Source organism: Anguilla anguilla, chromosome 14 (assembly GCF_013347855.1).
Source record: "Anguilla anguilla isolate fAngAng1 chromosome 14, fAngAng1.pri, whole genome shotgun sequence".
Taxonomy (NCBI): domain Eukaryota; kingdom Metazoa; phylum Chordata; class Actinopteri; order Anguilliformes; family Anguillidae; genus Anguilla; species Anguilla anguilla.
In genome coordinates, this window is record NC_049214.1 from 12276402 (window position 1) to 12299362 (window position 22961).

Sequence of the window (22961 nt, forward strand, 5' to 3'; positions counted from 1 at the left end):
GCCATATATGTTCCTCCTCCTGGGCTTACACACAGGGGAAATAGTATAGCAAAAGACAGTCACATTATAATCATAACGCACATGCAGTACATGACTTCTCGGTGTACTTGTTAGCTTTTCATCATCCTCCCGTGTATATCCAGTGCAGATTTTTCAGCTAAATGTCTCACCTCACATTGACTGATACACCGGAACTATGCCACCCCTCTCTGTGGAGAAACTGCATGAGGCAGGAGTAGAGTTCTCAGACACCTTCTCTGTTCACAGAGAGCCTAAGAGGGTGCTTTATACAGTATGGACTCAGTCCAGGGATAGTCTGGATGAAAAGATTATCTATAAAAGATCTAAAAAAGTTGTCTTCAAAACATCTGACATATAAATATAAAAAATGATAAAAATAGCAAAAGGTGTAACTGGTATGCTTTCATATGATATTTTAGCATGACTCTCAAGAATATGGACAGTTATCATGTTCTGGACAAATGTAAACCCTCCCCATTTCTCCCTGACTCGGCTGGACTGTGAGTAAGATTCATCGGATGCAAGATCACTTCCGTTTGCTGCTCATGACTCATGTTTGCTGTTCCTCAGTGGAGAAAGGGGTCCTTATGTCTCCACTCTGCGCCATCTGTCCATATAGCCTGCATATATATAATCTCGGCAGCATACAGTATGTAATGTCTTGTGGAAGGGACACTGGCTGTCACATAAACTGTTCAATCCCCCAAATCCAAATGTGTGTAATGTGCCATCTGCATAGTATCAACTGTACAGTGTTACGTCATAAATCATGTGACAATAATGGGCAAGTGGAGCTGGCATCAGTAGTGCAAGATTATGTTTATTCAAAAAGAGAAAGAAGAATAACTTCCTTCTCATTTCTGAGGAAAAATGCTCTCTCTCTCTTTCTCCCACACACACGCAGTCTCTTTCTCTATCTACCTAACCCTTGCAAGCACTGTGAGGAATGTCTAGGTGAAGTGCTGCATTTTTTTGCCTTTAAGCCCAGAGTGGCAGGGTTAGCAGACATTCAGTACATTTCATACTGTGTTTTCATACTTAAATTACATTTGATTGCCTTTAAAAAAATTATTTATTCTTTAAGAATTCGTTAAAAAAAGTAATTTTGCAGGTATCTTGTAATATTGTTTTCTCATCGATTGCATTACGTTATATATATATATATATTGAAGAATGTACAAAAGACTGAAAAGACCTGTGTATTAGTCCATGGCAATAAATAGTTCAAAATGAATTAAGAAACTGCTCTGATACAAAAAAAGCCTGTCATTCATTGATTCTATACATGCACAATGTTTTTTTTACCTTGTTGAGCCCAGTGGAGTTTGTAATAACTGGAGGTATAGCTATGTGATCTGTGGTTCTCGATAACTGAAATTAAACCATATGCTGTATTTCACAGCTAAATTACAGGCTTAACAGAAAAGACACATCTGTGTTTACTGGCACTCATAGCATCAAAGCACATACAGAAATGGCACCACATACAAAACAACGTTGTGTGTTGGTTGCATTTTGTGTACCAGATGGTTTACAAGCGAGAGGGTGTTTCCGAATGAAACAACCGTGGTTTATATTATTAAAATGTCACATCTGTGCACTGATGCAAACATTTCCTGGGCCAAAACCTCACTGATTTAAAGGAAAAATGAAGTGCAGAGAGTCTGCTGGGTAAACACCGATCCATCACAGCACGGATGTGTTCCTGCTGGCGTGGAGTCACAACACGCTTCCGTCACTGAGCACATTTCGCTCAATGTTATCTCCCTTTACTGGACCGCTCGCACTGGCGAAGGCTTGCTCGAGGAAAGCTGATGGATTAGAACAGGTATTCAGGGTAGCATGAAGTGTACACGTTCCCTTCAGTTATTCACACTTGTAATGGATCTGAATGTCAAGAAAGGCTTAGCCACCACAGCTCCGTTTGCCAGTGGAAACGGGGCACAGCCTTCATGACTGACTCATCACATGACCCACATACAGGGTGATTGATTTTTTTAAAAAAATTGTCCAATACAATAAATGCCTGTGGTGTGCTTAAACCCATACATACATTCATTGTCTTCTTCTTCTTCTTCTTCTTCTTCTTCTTCATGAGAGAGTTTAAGGCCAAACAGAAAGCAGCAGCAGGCGGACAAGAACCAGGTAAGAAATCCAATGTGATGGCCCCATGTACCTCAGTGGACGCACACTCTTCTGGTGTCAATATGGTTGGATGGGTTCATTTGTCATGCTACACCGCGGCCAGCTCAGGCCTCGTTCGTATCTGTAAATTACAATACAGAGGAAGACGGGACGGGAGGGATTTAACGTGACTGTTCTGGGCTATTAAGTCTGTGCGTGTAGCGCCCGAGGGCACCTCAGAGGGAAGGATTGAAATGATTACAGAATGTGACAGAGCTCCAGGATAATGCTAATCTCAGTGAGCCGGGCCTAAACAAACAAGCAGGGATTTAATCAGGGGGATTACAACACAGCAGCCATGACAGGGACTAATGGGGGAACAGGAGTCCTAATTAAAGTAATGTAACACATTGTATTGAGAGGGAACTTTCGAATGCCCGCAGGACAAGGCCTTGCATTTTTCAACCATTTTGGGACTGGAAATGAACCCTTGAACTTGAACATAAGCACTGGCCCAATATAGAGCCCAGTCCATCCGCTGCATTTTTAAACCCATACTGTCAAAACCAACATGCTTGCTCAATGCAAAGTCTACCAGAAGATCGCCATACTGCAATTAATGCTGAGTTTTAAGTTGTTAATTTGATTTTAAGAGGAATAAATGAACGTGCCTGAATTCTAATGGACCTTCTGTTGGCATTCAGAGGCAGACATAATACATCGGCCATGAAGCAACAATGGCAATGATGGAGGCTGATCCCACATTCCTACAGAAGTGATTGTCTTTCAAAATAGGCTGTTCTGAAAAACCACAAACCACCCCACTTTTTTTCTTTGCGATAGGCATTTCCAAAGAGGTAAACTTGTAATTAGAAACAAATGTCTCGACTCTGTATTGTGCAGTTTCACTTCATGGTCATCCTGTTGATGTTTGGACCACAAAACATTGGTTTCACTTAACCACTGTATGAAATATGACCCGTACAGATCATTGGTAGATGTCCCATAATGATAGGCATTCTGAACAGAGGAAATGTATCAAAGCTATCCCTTTACATTATATTTGCTGATTGTATCAGTGTTTTAATTTACTCAGTATTAATATATGACTAGTTATATTTTTTATGTATCTAAATTTCTGCTTCCTTTGCATTATTTCTACTATATGGACAGCAATATAGATAATATATATTGATAATTTTCAACATTGGCTGGAGGTTATAATAATAATAATAATAATAATAATAATAATAATAATAATATTCATGCATTACCAGTGTACCCTTATTAAGACACAAGCACATGTAATGGTACTGAAAGAACTAACTTTTCAATGTCTCAAACATTTCTCAGGATTGTGAGAAATAACTTCATAGTTACCCAATCTTACAAAGAGCAAATTTGTTCAATTGCGATAAAACACACATTTAAAGAGCAGACTTTGTTGGCTACCCAAAACGAGGAATATGCCACAACTGTTTAGTCATGGTAAACACGCTTCATGAGTAAAGAGGATCTCTAATAAAATAGGATCCCATTTTAATTTACGCCATGTCTGTTTCACATGGCAATAATTACAATTTTGATCCAAAATATTAATTGACTTAATTTTAATCTTACACTTTTATGACCCCCCCCCAAACCCACTTTAAATGAATTCGATCAAACTGTTATCCATTTCCCCCCAAGCCTAATACTTGATATCTATTCTATATTTCTTAAGCAGGGATGTGGTGCAGTCCTAGTTGGCAGGATAGTCGTGCCTGGGGCTAAGACCCAAGACGTTCCTGCTGTAAAATGGGGTTGTGTTGCAAATTCAGGACCTGCATGGGCTATTCGTTAAAACGAAAGTTCAAAGAGATTTTAAATGATCATTATAGTTGCCCATATCTAAAGGACCAAAAAGAAAGATTTACCACAGATTGAACTGTTGCATACTTGCATGCTAGCTAAATCTTTTGCCCTGCCTTGCTTTCTTCTGAGCAAGAAACTGCATTTCCTCCTGGGCATGAGCTAGCAATGCAACCAAACGACCCCGTTGTAGACATTTTTTACCAGTAAGAAAATTTATCACAATTTAATTGTCATAACATTTAACAGACTTCACTCGCAGTGGAGTCACAGCCCCTGTGGTTACCTCCATTTTTAGTTCTGTGTACAGCAGTGTAGTGCATACAGTTGGTTTCTGGTTTCTGGCCACTGGCCATCTGGAAACTGCTGGGTGACGTTTCGAAAATAAATAAAAATGCAGTGCTGCACTTGAAAACAAAAAATTGAAAAGGAAAGCAGTGCACTAAGACCGTGTGTGTGTGTGTGTGTGTGTGTGTGTGTGTTTGCTTGAGTTTGGTAAGGTTTTTTGGGCTTTTATGACACATACTAGAGAACTGTTTCCTTGCTACTTCTCATCATGTAAAAAGTGCTTTCTTCAGAATAATGACATAAAAGTGCCCAATTATGGGATACTCCATTGGAGACATTTTAGGACAAGGACTACTTAGTTTCCATGGACAACAAATCCTGAAATACTAATTAGGATCCTCTGTTGTCATTGCTAAATGTATTAGGTAACAAATGGGCAACTGGAATACTGCATATAGCAAAACATGAAGGGTACTCATCAGCAGAACCAATTTTTTTTTCTTGCTTACAGCTGATGTACAGCACTTTGAAACACAATTCTGAAACTGAGCAACAGATGATTACATTGAAAGAGAAAACCGGTGCTCCAGACCCGTTTACTGGAACTGATAAAAGAGAAAGGACACCACAGAAATTTAGAAGGACATGTAATATCTACAAAAGTTCTAAAAGGGATAAGTCAGACTACTGGGATGGGCGCACATACATCTGATGTGTGTACACTGATGTGTCACAATTATATAAATCATATCTTATAACATGCACACCAATGAGAAAGCTGAGAGCCAAAAAATGAGCCAAAGAAACCAATAGTAATCAGTATATTTTCTTCTGGCCACTCATCTGTTTTAATGAATGGAAACTGTGAGATTTGTTTTACTTTAGGGGAACTAATACAAGCAGGCTGATACATTTTCTTATGCTAAAAGAAGACATGACATTTTGGCCCATATTTGATCAAATTTACTTTGCAATCTATTATACCCTTTTAAGCAGTGTAATAAATAAAGTACTTAGCATGAATAATATTCATTCATAAATGAATATTTATGAAAACAAATAATGTTATACCATATAATCGCAATGTAAAATACAAAACACTGTTGAGGAGGGGGGGGGAGGGCAGGGGGTAAAAATGAGGTTACCTTTTGTCTCTCACATACGCCCACATGGCGCATGAAGTGAATTTGCCGAATCACTTAGCTAGGTGAGAGACAGATGTTATTATACCTTTTGTTATTTTTGAATGGTGCACCCCAGTGTTCCAGACTCACAGCAAATGAATAGGAAATGGAGGTCTTATAGCTTTTTCCCTGAGCCAGTGGCAGGTACATTAGCACTGTTGTGCCTGCCACCAAGACTATAACTGGGGAGGCAACATAAGAGAGGTTTTGGGAAAAAAAATGGTCATCTAACCTCCGATGATCCCTCCTTCCAAAGAACTTTAAACAAGCAATGAAGTTCCATAAAAAAAATATTATTTCTGGATAGAGCCATATGAGCCCCCCCCCCTCTGTTTTCCCTCTGTTTTCTTTCATTCTGTCTGTTTTTTTCTTCTCCTCCTTTCTCTTGTGTTTTATCAGATCACAAGACCGTTCCTACAAAACACACACAACCCGTTTGGCATATCTTTGTGAACTGCTAAAGGGGAGTCTTGTGTTCTTCGTGGTCATTGTGTGATTTGGCTATTTCTCGGCTCTGGGGTGTGGACACATGCAGTGGGGTTGAGCACAGTGCTCTCTCCTAGAGACACGGGTCTATGAAAGGACTAGGAGCCAATGGGAGACAGACCTCTAGACCCGGCCAGAGACACTTTAACAACACTGCTTTATGCTCATCGCGCACATCCAGAGAGACTCAAGAAAAATATACACACAGATCTGTCAGCAGGCTCATAAAAGTAATGACTTTGACATGGTGATGGTGTGTTTAATGACCACAAAATGAAAAATAAACTTAAATGAACCTCCAGACAGATGCTGTATTAGACATTCACCAACTGTGTATGGTGTACAGTAGCCTGTAATACAAATGCCTGGAGTGGCATCTACTCAAATATGTGCATTGTGAAAAACTTGTCTTGGACTTGCACGCATGTAAAATCAATTGCTACTTTTTCTTTCACAAGCACAGCTCACAGATTTTATCTTGAACTCACCAAAGTGCATTTGTGAATACAAAAACTAAAATAAAACTCTCTAAAAATGTAATTTTGAGTAAAAGGACAAATGGTGAATGAATCCAGTGTATGTCTACACAAAGGTAATGTTGATGAAATCTGGGCCTTTGTCTACGCAGAAGACACGATACCTCCAGTCAACCACTGTCCAAAACACACTGGACAATGCATTGCAAAATGTTCAGTGTCAAATGAACTCTGGCGGTGTACATTTTACTCTGATGGAGTACGTTTTATCCCATTTGGACTCATACAGTCTTACACAAAAATAGGAGAGGAATTGGAATATTTTACTCTTTGCGCTTGTAGTGTACATGGCCCAGGAATCCAGACTGAAGGCCAGCACAGGTTCAGAATCTCCATTCACACAGCTGTACCAGCATTATGAGACTCTGGAGACCCTGTATAAGGAGCCTGCCTGGTGGGCTGTGGTGAGTTTGGAATTTAATCAACGGTCAGTATGAGCTGAGTTAGTGTAATGCTCAGCACTCATGTGCCTGGACTTTGATCTCGATTAGTCATCAGTTGCGGTATTGTGCCACGGGGAGTCTTTGCTTACGTGGTTGCGTTTCGCTCTTTTGCCGATTGATTATTGGGTCTTGCTGATGAGTTATGTTCTTCAGTCATTGATGTTATCTTTTTGCTCTGTCAGGTCACATAACTCTGTATTATGCCGCGGCCTGGCTGCCGTGGGACACACAGGGGCCTGAGGGAGCTCTGCGGGCAGACTGGCACCTGGCACCGTCTCCGCTGGATAAGGTTCAAATGTAACTGGGTAGCATTCAAACCCCGGGGCCACACCACCACAATCACCCGAGAGCCCCTGCCGGCATCGTTTTCAAACAGACCTTCGCTGGGGTCTCTTAATCGGTAGAGGCTGACTTGCGCCTGTGTCTACGGCCTTTCTCGTCAAAAAGAAACAGCTGGTTTTCAGTGAATGTCAATGAATATTTAATAAAACTGTACTTTGTGTCAAGGTGTCCCAAGTTGACATGTGCCTGTTAGTGGAAAGTGGCGTGCGTAATGAAATCACTTTTTTTGTTATTCGCAAATTTGTTTTCACCGTACGACGCGCAAAGCCCTTACTCCCTTGTATTTTTTTTAATTTGGCAGTTCAAGGTATGAAACCTGCAAAAACAGTTCTGGCCCGCGTACACTCACTCACTATGTTAAACGCCGCCTTCAGTCAACAAAAGGGGATCCATGTGCGGAATTTCAGAAGATCTTCTATCCGCTGCGATATCTAACCGAAACATCCGCTGCCACACAGGAAGGGGCTTTAGTCACATGGGTTATCAAGGCATGCAAACATCCTGAAGTCAGCACTAGTTACATGTGTAACAGGTGGCTCCATTTCCACTCTGCAGACTTCCCACGTTTCCCCACATTTGCTTCCTGCCCGCATCTATAATTCAAAAACCATAAATCTGGTTGTTTCATTTAGATTTGACCTTTTGATTTTTCCTTATATTACAAAGATTGTAATCATTGCAAAGTGGCTGACTTTTACTGATAATAGAATATGTCTTACTGTGTGCTGGAAACATTCTTCTTAAATACATGCTACTAATTCCCCAATGTTTCTAGTGTTTTTTTAGATGCACTTACTGGGTATTTGGCTCAGCTCATGCTATTCATGAGTGTGGTAAGCCATGAATAAAAAAAATAAAAAAAACATAACAAACTGTTGAACTACAATTAAATACTGCAAATGAAGTAGTCTAGTTTAGTATATCTAGTAATATATTTCATAAATTTTATTCATTTATTTTTTTAAAGATCATTTCTATTTTAAGTGTGATGGTGCATTATTTTACTCACTAAAATTAATTCAAATATAATTGTTTAGTAGTAAAGTATCAAAGTAAGAAACAAGAAGAAAAGCACTACTGCTGTTAATGTACAGTTGGCTGCTGAGATGTATTTTTGTGTAGGTGTGCATCTGTGTTTTTGTGTGTTTTTTTTATCTGCACTGTATGTAGGTTGAATTAACACAATTTCTCATTTTGACAGAGGAAAATATCACACGGCTTTTTGCATCTTGCCTTACATAATTGCATTACAAGTGCTAATCCGTTGGAAAATTCCTTGGCAAGACATCAGTGAATCGAGCTCACTTATGAGCATTATACTGAAACTTATTTAAAAACTCTATCAAGACAGAAAGACTGGTCTTGAGTTTTCCTCTGTATTAAAAAAAAAAATGTTTGTTTACATTCATCAAATGAACAGATACACAGTAAAATGTTCTGTGTTCAATCAACTCTCACAGAGTACATATGGTCTCAAATGGACTCAGAATGTATGTACTCGGTTAAAGTTCACTGCACACTCTTGCTGTGCACTCTTTCTCAGTTTCGGGGACATGGGGTTATTTTTCTTGGAAAAAAGAGAATTTGCATAATGGGGAGAGAAGTGTCTCTCCATTTCCCTGGGTTTTTTTTATTATTAAAGGATTTTTTATGTTCTTTTTTTCTTCCCATGTTGGATGACTGCATACTTCTATGGGCAATAACCCTGGGTACGCGTGCCAATGCTGAGTGTTACTGATCTCTTTCTGGGCTAAATATACCTTAAAGTGACATGGACAGGTGCAGGGGTTGGGAGGGGGGGGGGGGGGGTTGCTGGCACTTGTGTTGAAGGATCACGCACCCTACAGGTCGATGCAAAGTTGGGGGTGGGGGGGGGGTTGGACTTCTTTCTTTTCAGTGTGGAGAGTGATCTGTGCAAAACGCAACCCAAATAGGGGTTTTCTGCTCAAAGCCAGCTGGTCTGGCTTTATTTCTTTTGTCTTTTTTCTCCCTTTCTTCTTTTCCCTGTTGTCTTTCTTTTCCTTTTTTTTTTTTCTTTTTTACCCGAAACCGGTGAATGTTTGACTGACCTGGCCCACAGCAGGTGCTGGAGGGTGTATCTTCCTGGAGAAGACAGTAAACGTCGCTGGTAAGTCCCCCCGAACGCTTCGCTCCTCGCCCCCCTCCCCTGCATGCGGCCCCCCACCCTGGAAGCGCGCTCGAGTCCCGAGCGTGGAGCGGAAAAACCGGAGCCTCCACCGCGCGCGGAGCTAAGTCAAACTAACGAACCCTGGCAAAGGCAAACGGCGAGGGCAAGGGCGCGTGTACCGCCTTACCCTTCAGGCTAAATCACCCCGCTGAAGATCAAGCGACAGAAACCGCTCACTGCACGAGACACTCTGAAAGCTGGCTAAAGGCGGCCGAACCAGCTGCTGTCAATCCTTTCTGTGTATATGTCAAACCTCCCCTCAAAAGTCTGAAATGGATGTTTAAATCTCCATTTCACGTGCTTCGGTCTTCAATACCGTCAGGTGGTGTGGCTCAGTGAAGGGGTAATTTATGTGGTGCGGTTTATATTGTTGTATGCAGTTGGGCTAATTTATTGGTTCTGTGAAGATTAATTCTTAAAAAAACATTTGCCTATACAAAGTCCTGTGATCTGCATATGAGAAACAAGATGGCTTCAGACCAATGTTTGCTGTAAAAACAGCTTTACCCTCTGAAGTATCAATTGAAACGGCCAAGAAAGTCTCAGATTGCAATATTTGGATGTTTTCTCATCTAGATACTGTTGGTACTAAATTAGAGGCTATCAGTCATATTAAACCAACAGAACAGTATTATGATGGGAGGAGATTTGTCAAAACACAGAAGAAAGAAAAGGGCAAATATTCTAAAACAAAGAAAACAAGTTTATTTCTGCCTTGCATGCTTCTGTTTGTTGATAAAATCATCACTGAATATCCACACAAGTGCTGTTCTTGTAAATTTGTATGCAGTCTCTATTTTGTTCATTTATTTATTTATTTATTTTTTTTGGGGGGGGGGGCATTTTTACTCAAATGCTAATGTGTTAAAGGTCAAAGTCCTTCTGTGCTTCAGTCAAATACAGCAAGGAAGTACTGAATAGCAAATGCTTTAGATGATTTTCTGGCATATTGATTGAAAGTGGCAAAGTTTCATAGAAATGGACAACTGATCTTAACATTGAAAACATAACGGATTAAAGAAGGTGATTTAAAAAGGGGCTTTTCAGTGCTTTGGTGTTTGAGTAGTTGTTAATGTGTTGCATTGCGTTTTATTCAGCAAGTCCAGGCAGTACAAGCATCAAGGGGTAAACACCCTTGGAACACAGGCATAGTTCATTCCACCCCTGTCCCTCTCCTTCACAGATTTTTAGGGAACGTCAATCTTCCCCCTCAATAGTGAGCGAGAAAGCCCACCAGCCCTCCAGTTTTAGAATGAGAGCTACAGCACTGCCTTGAAAGAAAAAAAAAAAAAAAAAACCTGACCGCTGAGTCAGAAAAAGGAAAAGTAAAAAAAAGTCAGAAAAGAGAAAAAGAAGTCGCAGGCTCCCGACGTTCTCTCGCGCCCGAATAATTCCCGACTCCCCGCGCGACGGAAGGCTCCGTTCACCTCCATCTTACCCCCCCTCCGCCCGCTCCCTCCCTCTGGGCTCGGCGCCGCCGCCCGCCCCGGTGAGGGAGAGCAGCAGCTGAGCGGCGCGCTCATGCGCGGCCCGTGAAAAGGCACGTCAAGGGCACATTCGCCGAAACGCCGTTCGCCTGGCCGCGGCGGCGTCGGATTTAGCACGCCAGGCACACCTCTTGGCCTTTGTTTTTGATTGGTCCATAAACACCGGACAAAGGACCTTACATCTTTTTCTTTTGTCATTGTCTTCTGTCAGTACATCAACTTCACTGAAGGAGATTAAAGCCTGATAATACTGTGAGAAATAAACTGTATAAATTAGGGATGAAAAATTATTATTATTTTTTAATTTGAGTGTATATATATATATATATATATATATATTTATTACACATTACACAACTGAAACACTTTACTATAATTACAATTTCCCCAAAGCATTCATGTTGGAATCTGAATAGCGAGCTAACCCCATAAATGATGATGGAAACAGATAACAAGACTTTGACTGAAAAGTTTAACATTTGTTTTTAACAAGCCTGCTGTCTGAAGAACACATGCCATATTGTATGTTGAAGATCCTTTGCCTTCCAAAAGGCTCAGGTAAAAGAATGCGTGTTCTAGATATCAGTTAAGAGGCTATTACATAATGTAATTTGATTTGAATCATACCTATTTCTGTGGTTTATTTACCTTTAAAATAGGTAAAGGACATTTTTTTCCCAATTAAATTTAATCATAGCAAATTAAAAAATTGTGATTAAATACAGCAAACCCTGAAATTAACTAGTTACGTGTTTACTACCTGCATACAATATGCTAATTACTAATTACTTAAGTAAAAGTCAGTAATTACTTTTTTTGATTACTCATTTATGGACCTTCTTTCTCTCACTCAGTACACCGCATTTTCACACTTTGTTCAAAATGAAGTGCAGCTAGCGTAAACGTTAATGCAGCGCTGGAGAGCTGCAGAGGGAACTTTCTGTGCTGACGGGGAATTCACGTGACCTGCCGCCACTCGGCAGCTGTCCTTTGCGACAGTGCCGTCCCGACGTTCTGTACTTTTGACCTGAGGTGGCGCGCGGGGCCCATTCCAAAGGGTGGTGTCCCGATGCAGGGCGTGGGGGAACGGGTGGCGGGACGCGGCGGAGGGGGGCGTAGGAGGTACGCCATTTGCCGGGGCGCCGGTGCCGTCGGCTCCCGCTTTAATTACGGACGAGGGACGCGCTGCTCCCTTTGCTTTCCCATTTGTGCCAGGAGCTGGCCGGCGCAGAACCTCACCACGCTCCTACGCTTCCTCTGCGTCGTCGCCACGGACACGGCCCAGGGTCCGCCCGGATACGATCCGCCCACCGCCTTCATAGAGTGAGGCACGGCCACGGCCACGCCCACACGAGGGCCTGCGGGCCACGCATGGGCCGAGCACGCAGCCTGGAAGGCAGTAGGGCAGGAAACGCAAACGCACACTTGCCTGTGAGAAAGCTTTTATCCTCCTGGGTGCTAAACCCAGCTCTCCTGCGATGTTAGTTCAGAGAGGAACGAACACCTTTTTGTTCAGGTGAAACTCTCGCTTGCAAACTTGCAAATGCGGGTTACTTCCAGCGCTGAAAACGGAGCAAGAAAAAAAACCCAGTAAACACTTGTGTGGCCTTGCGCTCTGACATTTGAATGGATGCTTTATTCCTGAATTATAACTTATTATTGTTTTATCTAAAAATGTCACGGCATAATGCTTACACAATCTCTTCATCGCTGCCTGGAAATGTAAGTCTTTGGTGGGAGTTGAGGAAACAGCCTCATCAGAGCTGTCATTCTTTGGGTCAGAGAAATATACCACTTGCATCTGTATTTTGTGTGGCTCTGTTAAAGCGAAGCTTAAGCAATAAGGTCAATGTGCAAACCTTTTGAAATTACTGGAGAATTCTTTCATGACCTTTAAAAGGGGTGAGGAGTTGAAGGAGCCTGAGACTACGCTTACTTTCATGAGTGAACGGAGCAAAATTATATCCAGACAAAGGACAAGTTAGATAAAGCAAGGACCAAGGAGCCAATGAAACCTCAGCAACTGTGCTTCACAGACTAGGGAAAAGCTTATTCATAAAGCAGATGAGTGCCTTATGGCATTCATAAATTTAAAATAGAGGTGCTTGATGGTGGCAGAAGTGATTTGATCTCTCTATGCACATATCTTTCATCTGACATCATAATACATGCTCAATTCATGTATACATTTCCGCACTCAAAGTCATTCTAGGCAACACTGTATACATACACTTTTTGTTCTAGAGGGTTGTTCCCCTAACAACAAGAACTAACATACAATTTGTTCTGTTTAAAATGCAGTTCAAAAGGTGCACTTTATACATAACACTGACGCACGAAAGTCATGAAATTGATACCTTCAAATGGTCAATCAAAGTTCTAAAAGCACTAAAAAAGAAAAGAAAAATAAGGTTTACTTTTCTTAGTCAGGCTATCCGGCACTCTCAGAACCCAGATTTAGAGTGCCCCAACTGGTGAAAGCCGGTATTAAACTATTCTTCAACTATTCTACAGCGTATAAAGAAACAATGCCATGGGTAGGCAGCATGCTGCGTGTACAGTCTGATTCTGGCCCTAAAGGCCTTGGGACAGGAATGGTGGAAGGTGTGACATACAAAGCCGTCGGGGTGAAGCAGAGAGAGGGGACTGATCCACACACTTCCCTTTCAGAAAGACAAAGGAGCGTTGTGTGGAACAAAGGAGGGCATGGTGCCCTTCTTGCGCTTCATACATAATGAATCAAAGGTGTACAGTAGCATTTGGGGTGTTTGCTCAACACATCAGGCACGTGACCAAGCCAACTCACAGGCCCAAGTATGACACAGACCCGTCTTGACCAGTCCGTTACACTTGACACAGAAGTGCCCAGATGTCCGACGCAATCCAGTTTTCAAGATAATTGAGCACTTTACTTTGGAAACTGAAAGGCTTACATTAGTTTCTACTGACTAATACCAGCTTTCCATAATTCTATTACGAATCTGGAAAGGTGCAATAAAATGCAATGAGAATGCTAATCAGCAATTTAAACCAGAGACATCCAGGCATTTCTGTGCAAAATGTAATGGGTACAAGAAAGTGTGTACATTTCACAAAAAACCCCAAGCGTATTGTGAATCTGACACTGTTTGGCTCAAATGGGCCTATTTCGTACTTATAATGTTGATATAATGCATAATGTTGGCATAAGTGACCTCATGCACCTCCATTCTCTCAGAACTACACTGCCAGGGTCAGAGATCTGTAAAGTAAATGCAGTGAAATTGTTATCTGAATATCCTTGCGGGTTCCTAACATACTTTTATATCATAGTTGAAACTATGATATCCCATGTGAAAAATATATTTTTCTCATGGGCCAAGGTGCTGTGCACGATCAAAATAATAGTTTTCTAAAGCACAGAAGGGCCTATTTTCCCCCCTCCCTTTCAGCATTTGGATAATAAAAGGGAATGCAGGGAAACAGGTGCATTACCAAACTGTCTTTGCAGCAAGAAACATTTTTATACGGCATTCCATCATATATCAGATACATCCAAAAGCGCTGCTTTACGGACCGGTGAAGGACTGTGAAATTTTAATTTCCCCTGAATTATGAAAATCAATAAAAGAAAATGTACTTGTTCTATGTTCCGTTTTTATTTGTTTGTTGCTACCATTTTAATTTTATGGAGAACAAAACATGCTAGTGGGAGAGAGCATTTTGTACACACATACACACATACGCGCGTGCACACACGCACGCACACCTACACACACAAACACACACACACACACACACACACACACACACATACACACACCAATAAGCCCAGAGGTGTCCTTATGTATCTATGTCAGGTTGGGATGTTTCATAAACCTTCTTCACTGTTCTCAAGAGCTGACTGCTGTCGAAATGATGCTAATACGTGCCTCATGCAAATTCCCTGGGGATCGAGAGGGGAAAAAAGGATACTGAAAACATCTCTAAAGGATGTGGGAAGACACTCTAGTCTTACACATATTTTAACATATTTACCTGTACAGCGATCCATGCAAAAAGCCTGCACTCATTATCAAAACATTATTGTTCTGAATCCTAACAACCAAATTGCATTTTCCAGCCTACTCACAGCACTTTGTAAATGGACTTCCCTTCATGTGTGGTGAGGGACACTTTAGAAAATCATTCATAATAACAATTATTTTAAAATATTTTATTTATGTTCAAATAAATATATGTTGCTGTTTTATTTCATTTTAACCCAGACTCTTCTTTTGGATTCTATGATTCATAATGTAGGTTGAACAGCACGCCCTATTGGGGTGTTCCATATAAACTGCTTTCTAAGAATGACAGATTTTCAATCATGCTAAGCCGGTGTACGCCTCCAGCTCACAAAGGGTGGCATTCTTAACTATTTAAGCATTCATATTTCAGCCCGTGGAAAGTAGTTTGCCATCTCTTATTGACGCTAATAGAGCTCACTGTGCGATCTTACCCCACATACTTGGCAGCTTCTGGGGGAAAAATGTTACAGAGTAAGGCACTCCCCTGGGATTGGCTGTGTGCCTGTGTGCTTGTGAGGGCCGGAGGGGGTTATGGGAAATGGTCAATCAGAATGTGTGACGTGTTTTATAGGCATTCTTTTTTAAATCTCCCATATCTCCCGTACTGAAGAGGTGTGGTATTGACCAGATCTCCCGGTACTTCTATGGGATTAAAAAAGAATGATCAATAGTGTGTGGTATGACAAGCTCAGAGAGGAACCTCATTGTTGATTCCTAAACTGAGATAATTTTATTTAGCATTAGCGTTGATGGGAATATTCTGGATTAAGCTGAATTCACCAAAATCAATGTTTTCTAATGGTTTTTTTTTTTGTCAGAGGCTTTTGTCAGAGACTTAACATGCAATAACAAAATGCTCTTGTTTGGACAATAAAACAAAATGTGAGAAAGATTTCAAAAGAAAAGTACTTCATATAGATCGCCAATACAAATGTCTTTTACAACAATCTGGTTAGAGTCTAAAAATGGGTCTTATGCAAGTTTGGAATTCTTGGAATCAACAACAATGAAACCACTTCTAGGTATTTAAAAAATATGCATCGCCACAGACAAGCTTGACAATTAGTTTACAGAGTTGAAAGCAATTGCTGTGGAAACGTGAAGCATGTTTAACAGTCTGGTTTTATATAGCTCCCATACTGAAAGACCACAAAGCAACACAAACGACAGCATACCCCAAATGCACATTAGTAAGCACACAAGTAATTTCACTTTTCTGACAATTATGACAGTTACATACTGTCTCGGTATGCTTTCAGTAGCATAATCGTAAGAAACAAGATTAGCCTGCAAGCTAATCAAAACATGATCCATAACAAAAAAACAAACTTGTTGCTGTTTGGTTTGTTTCTGGGTCTCAGAGTGATTGCTTTGATACTGGTTGGATCTGAGATTTTGGTAGTAATCTTGTCAGGACCGCCTCCTCCAAGTGGACTTGGCCCTGGTTTCTGGTTTCAGAGCTGAGGGTGATTTGTGCTTCCCAACTTGTCAAAATAAACCAGCATGCGAAGGTAAACAAACTTGTTTCTGAAACAAACTCCACGAGACTGGTGTGAAAACCCCCTAAAGCAGGTTGGATCTCATCAGCTCAGATCCAACCAAATGCCTCAAAACTCATTGGGCTGTGCTTCACCTTGCAGTAGACAATGACCCCAAACACACTTCTAAAGCAACCAAGGTGTTTTTCTAGGCCAAAAAGTGGAATGTTGGCCAAGTCAGTCACCTGACCTGAATTCAATTGGACATGAGTTTCACTTTCTGAAGACAAGATTGAAGTAAAACAAATCCCAGTGTCTGGTTACGTCTATAGGTCACAGACTTCAGGCAGCCAGCAAATCAAAAGGATTTGCAACCAAGTAGTAAATATGATTACTTTATTTAAGATCATGTTAATTTGTCCAATTACTTTTGGTTGGCTGTAGGCATTTCAGTGATTCTCAATTGGCATTAAGGGGTCTAATGTGGTGTTGAGGGGTTTAATACCTGCTAAGAAAACATTCCCAACACCATTATGGCACCGCCACCAGCCTGCACCATTGACCATGGATTCATGCTGTTTACACAAAATTGGGACCCAACCATCTGCATGCCACAGCAGAAATTAAGATTCTTCAAACCGGGCAACATTTTTCCAACCTTCAATCGTCCAGTTTTGCTGATCGTATGCCTACTATAGCCTTGTCTTCCTGCTCTTACTCAACAGTGGACAGGAGTGAAACCCGAGGTGGTCTTCTGCTGTAACCCATCCCCTTCAAAGTTTGATGCACTGTGTGCTCAGAGATGCCATTCTGCACAGCACTGTTGCGCAGCTATGTTATTAGAACATTTGTGGCCTTTCTGTTAGCTTGAACGAGTCCGCCAATTCTCCTCTGACATCTCTCATTAACAAGGTGTTTTCACCCACAGCACCTTTTCTGCAAACTGTAGTGCATTTTTGAGATGCTGAAACCCCCACATCTGACAGCATCGAGCATACCAGTCAAAGTCGTAGGTCACATATATCACACTTCTTGCCCATTCTAAAGTTTGGTCATACAACAACTGAACTGCATATGTTTTTATTTCCTGTTTTCATTATTTGATGTTTTTCTCATGTCTTTGTTACTTTCTTGTATTTATCTCTAACTGTCTTGTGCATTAGTCTCTATTGTTGTAATATTTCCATCTCCATTCTCATTTTTCCTTTCAATCCTTTATCTCCTGCACTGGAAAAGCAATATATAAATAAAACTTTGATTGATTGATATGTGTCCAATTTCAGACAGTAAAGCAAGACGTCATTAGGAGCAGCAGCACACAAATAATTATATTCTGTTGGTTTAAACACAATTTCCTGAGATAATCCCTGGATTGCATTGTGCCTATTTATTATTTTGCATTATAGTTCTTTGTTGGATGTCTTCAGTGCTGAAAGATACTTTAAGATTTTACTTAATGCTTATTTTATGCACTGTATATGTGAATACGGTTAAATCATATTGGTCACAGGCTTACCTTGCTGTGCTGCCATCTTTATTCGTTTGATGTTCAATACTGTTATTTGCTATCCTGTACCTGCATGTTTATTGGATGCCTTCTTTCAGCATATCTGATGAAATGCACAAATAAGTAGGCTACTCATAGTTTCATACCTGCCATGTGTTGCTCTGCCAAAATATTCCTTGCCAAAACAAATAAATGTTTGCAGAGAGCATGCGATTTAAAATGAACTCATTTGTCTTTCAGTCAACCTGACCCGGTAAAAATATGAGTTTTCTCTGTCGACGTGCCTGATTCCAATAGGAATGCAGCATGTCAGACCACATATCTCTCTCTTTCCCCCTTTCCGCGAATAGGTGCCAAGGGAAGAAAAAAAAAGACCCTGGAACCTGGGAAAGACACCGCTCATGACGTGCTGAACCTCGGAGCGGGAGACAGACGGAAGGATCTGAAGTGGAAGTTTTGACAGAAGGAGACGCGCATGTGGTAGGTGGCAGCCGCATCTGCTGCCGTGCCGAAGCTCAGTCAGAACACCCGCACGGTGACGGTGATGTCACGCCCTACGGATCCCGGCCCACAGTCCACACGGTCAGCCGCGCAGGCTCCGGTAAACAGTAATCTTAACAAAAACACATTTTCAGCATCAAAAATGCCAACTTGCCGGCGCACACAAAGCACTGTGTATAAGTCACTAATTAAAACCAGCAAAATCTAGGCCTGCTGTGAAAAGTATTGATATAAAAATTAGGCCAAGTTACAACAAACGATCTTTGCTCACACAAATTAGACCAGCTCTTTTCCTAAGCAGTGCTAATCAATGGCAAAAGTTTACCAAATAATTTAATTATTTGTAAAATAACAAAAATTGCCTCATAGAAGAAGATGTAATTTAAATGAATTAAACACCTGATGAAAACTTACACTCCAGAAAGAATATGTTTGTTCTTAGTCATAAAGTTAATTTTACACATAACATATAACATTCACATTTACAAACATACATTTATACCAAGAAACATACAATCACTTACACTAGAACAAGGGGGAGGGGGTGAATAAATACAGATAAAAATGACAAATATTTAACCCTGTTAAATAAATATAGAGTCTTACCAACCTATTCAGACATATGTTTGCTCCATTAATGAAGTCTACTATATGCTCGTGGGTCCGTTAAAGTTTAGCCAAATAAGTACAGTAGTATAATTTATTTTACAGTATAAAAGACGGTACGATTCAGATGGTACGATGAAAAAACACAGTGCTTTGTCTGCGTGACTTGGTATTTCTGTATGTTGAAAAACGTGGTTTTGCTGAGATGATCTAGAAGCCTAGCTGACATTAATTTAAAAACATTGCCTTTGCCAGGTAGCTACAGTAGCCTAGTTAAAAAGTAGTTAACACTAGAAATGACACAGTGGTCAATTTGACCGTTACCACGTTAATAAAATAAATAAATCTTCCATCATTAAATCCATAAGACTCCCCCTTCATGACTTGTCCTAAACATATGTATAGAACATTCTGATATATTTTGAATATCAATAATGAATAAGAAAATTAAGCTATAAACACTTACTTACTGGGTCATGAACGGTCAAACTGACCGTCATTTATCTTGCCTGTAAGCTGGAACATTTTTATAGCTGAGTGTAACGTTGTGGCAAAAGGACTCCAAAACTACCCAGCTGCAGGGCCGCAGAACAAGCCAGTGGCTGGGTGAAACCTGCAATAGTGGTCTGAGGCTTTCGGGCCTACCTTGTAGTCATGTAGCTGTCTGAATCATGAATAGGGTTGGGTACAGAAAACTGATAGCACTATGGCAGCAGTTCCCATACAACCGGTACCTACCAGATCAAATCGCAATGCAGATTTTGGCGCTTCATTTTGGTGCCATCTTCACTACCGTTACACTCGCTCTATCGACTGAATCAATGACAGCCGGTATCATTATCAAGCTAGCTAACATTAAATTCAGTCAAAATGCCAGAACCAAAACTGTCTAGTGTGACAACAATACCCATACCTCGTAATGAAACGATGTGGAGTTTGCATGTGAAATGATAGAGAATGCATTTCAGAAATATAAATAAACTTTCCACAAATATTATACAGCTGTAAAAGCAATAATTTTATTTTTTTTGGAAATTATTAGTTAGCAAGCAGGCTAGCTTCCACACAAAACAAAGATGGCGACCACTAAGTTTTTAAGAACATGTTCTACTGGCTGAAATGGCATCATAGTTGCACTTCCTTATATGTCCATTTTACCTGCGTATCTGTGTATTCTGCAATTGACTACTTTCATTAGATGTTGTTATTGGCTGATGGAGCTAAATGTCCAATAGGAAGAATTATTGATCATGGGTCCGGATTGTGATGATGAAATTGGCAGGAAAAAGGAGTACAAAAACAGAAAATAACCCAAGTTTGGGGCTTTATTGTGTGAACATGTGTATCTGAATTGAAAATCTGAATTCTGTGTGTTTACATGAGGTCAGAAGGCACAGAAGTTGTAATGTTCTAGAGGACTGAGAGTCTGCATTCATTGTTATTATTTCTATAAGAAACCCTGAAAAGTGACGAACTCTGGGTGCTGTATAAGTATGAGGCATGCCACACTAAGCAGTAACTTGGCAAAAAATTAACCTTTGATATGTTGTATTTAACTACTTTGAAGTGGTTTCTTTATTTACCTGATACCTCCCCTGGCTGTTGTTTCATGCAAGTCATTTTTCAATTCTCACAACTCATTCTGTCAATGTAGGCTATTTTTTAGGCTGTGCTCGCTGCCATCACCACGGAGGCTGATCATCACACTTATACAATCTTTGCGGGTTATAACGGAGCATAGCATAAAACGTGGAGTTGCCCGGAAGAGCAAGTCGCCAAGCTTGTTTCGTAGCCTAAATCAATTTCCCTCCCCTTTTGTTCAAGTGTTAAATCTATATATATATATATATAATATATTTTCTTTTTTTCTATCGAGGTCCTGATATACCGTATTTGATCTCCCTAATATCCCATTGAAATTCCATACATTTAAATAAATAAATTAATAAATGAATGAATTCTACAATCACTGATAACCAAACACTCTGTCGGGCTGTGCGCGTTATCAGTATGATTGCGATAAAAACACATTAGTGCAAAGTGTCTTTCATTAAACTAGTTGGGGAGGATCCGTGCCCGCCCCTTTTCAATAGCGAAAGCAGCACTGGAGCAGGGCGAGAGATGAGACTGGGCTGGGATTGTTGGAGAGAACAGGACAAGACTTCGACATCATTCGGCAGGCATTCCTCGGCTAATCCTTTCTTGCTTGCTCCGAGCCATTGCAAGAGATTGAAGCACGCTTCTCACTGTCGTAGAAGTCAGTGTCATTTAATCAGTGTTCCACAATTTCAGTGCGACTTTTTTTAAAATGTTGTTTACTCGAGGTCCATTTAATGCCGTGCTGGATTAAGTGAGTTTTGCGAGAATCTCGTGAAGACTCTCATATTGTACAGTTCAGCTGGACAAGCCACCCGTAGTCTAAACGTCTCCGGTCGCTGACACATACCGGACTGCTCTGCTACATGCGCGATCAAGTAAGTAACGGGCACCAGTTTTATTGTTACACTCAGACGCTGTCCTTCTGCGCTCCAACATCTGACCGTTTATACGAGCTCTTGGAAAGTTCGTTCTTCAAAGTGTTCCACTCTTTGAGTCGCGTTTTTTAGTTTGACATCTGTAAGGAACTATCATACAGTCGTAAATATGTGTTGAGCTAAAGAAGCGTTGTTAGCGAGTCGCTTTTGTTGACGGTATTATTACACCTTTGTTTATTTGGAGTTCGCAGTTACAGTTGTGTAAGTTAATTAATCAAAAATGAGATGAGCGTTTCAGTTTTGGTTTATGTTTTGGGTACAAAGGATTTGACCTTGCTATAGCCTACCTAAAACAAAAAATATTACTCGACAAAGTGGACTTTTACCTCCCAATTATAGGTTATAAATAATATTTCACATTATTTGTGAAACGTGGTTCATAAATAAATAATAAATAAACAAATAAGTAAATATTTTTGTTGTTGTTGTTGTTGAATTTGATTAAATATTGCAATGAGGCATCTTAGTTTGAAACATGTTATGTGGCAGATAAATATAATATTAATATAAAGAGAAATTAAGTAAATGAACAAACGATAAACATAAAGAATTCACCTCCTCCCTTAGAGATGTAGCTCCTTACTCTAGGTGTTACAGAGTAAACTGAAAAAAGTTGTTTGAAAGTTGTTTCAAGTAATCTCCTATAGGAACGCGGAAACTCATCATATTAAGATGCTCTGATGGACCAAGACTCAGTAGAGCTGCCTAAATATTGGCAAAGAGCCAGTGCTTCACTGTTAGCCTATGTAGAATAAGCTGGCTTGGTAAAAGTTCGCTTTTCAGCAGTGTGTTCGCAATGGCAGGCTTAATGATGGCAATTTCAGGAACTGAAGTTAGTCTGTTTTCTCGCTGTCATTAAACTTGGATGTAGGTGGCCAGTGCTTCTGGCTATGTCAGGGAGAAAGTCTGACTGGTAATGTTGCTGTTGGCATTGTATGAGGGGATTGTGGTTGCAGAGTAAAGATGGTTATATGGGGTATAATAACTCCGATGCCCAGAGGTTTTGGCAAAGTAGTAGGAATATGCCCACCTGTGAATTAATGGTACCTCATCTACTTTTGACTGTTGTTGCACACGCTTATAAATGAAAGGTTTCCAGTGTATCAACACTGATTTTAAAAAAACTTAAAAAAAAACCCTTGAGCTTTACACCACTACGGCACCATTTAGGAAAAGAAAATAAAACAGCAGTTACACATGATAATAAGTAACCTCAGGTTTTCTGACAGAAACATTAGCTAACAGTGCTTTATTGGTTCTCTAGCACTGAAGTGAAATCTGGACCTTACTGTGCCAATTTCCTCTAAAGGTTGAGGAAATTTTGTGCAGAGCACAG

General features: G+C 40.4%; 1 protein-coding gene and 1 long non-coding RNA gene across 5 annotated transcripts in view; one reads left to right on the forward strand and one right to left on the reverse strand.

The window, feature by feature from the left end:
* The window catches only part of LOC118212398, a 190871-nt gene that overhangs the window by 25092 nt on the left and 142818 nt on the right, over positions 1-22961 (reverse strand). The window lies entirely within an intron of this gene.
* Positions 9162-22961, forward strand: part of mef2ca (myocyte enhancer factor 2ca) — a 68833-nt gene continuing 55033 nt past the window's right edge. For 3 of the 4 annotated variants that reach the window (XM_035390215.1, XM_035390218.1, XM_035390219.1), the window contains exons 1-2: positions 9162-9403; positions 18335-18464. The gene's annotated coding sequence lies outside the window, so the exon portion shown is untranslated. Of the gene's footprint in view, positions 9404-18334; positions 18465-21204; positions 21566-22961 lie in introns of those variants that run through there. The other variant, XM_035390217.1, reaches the window with a different exon arrangement.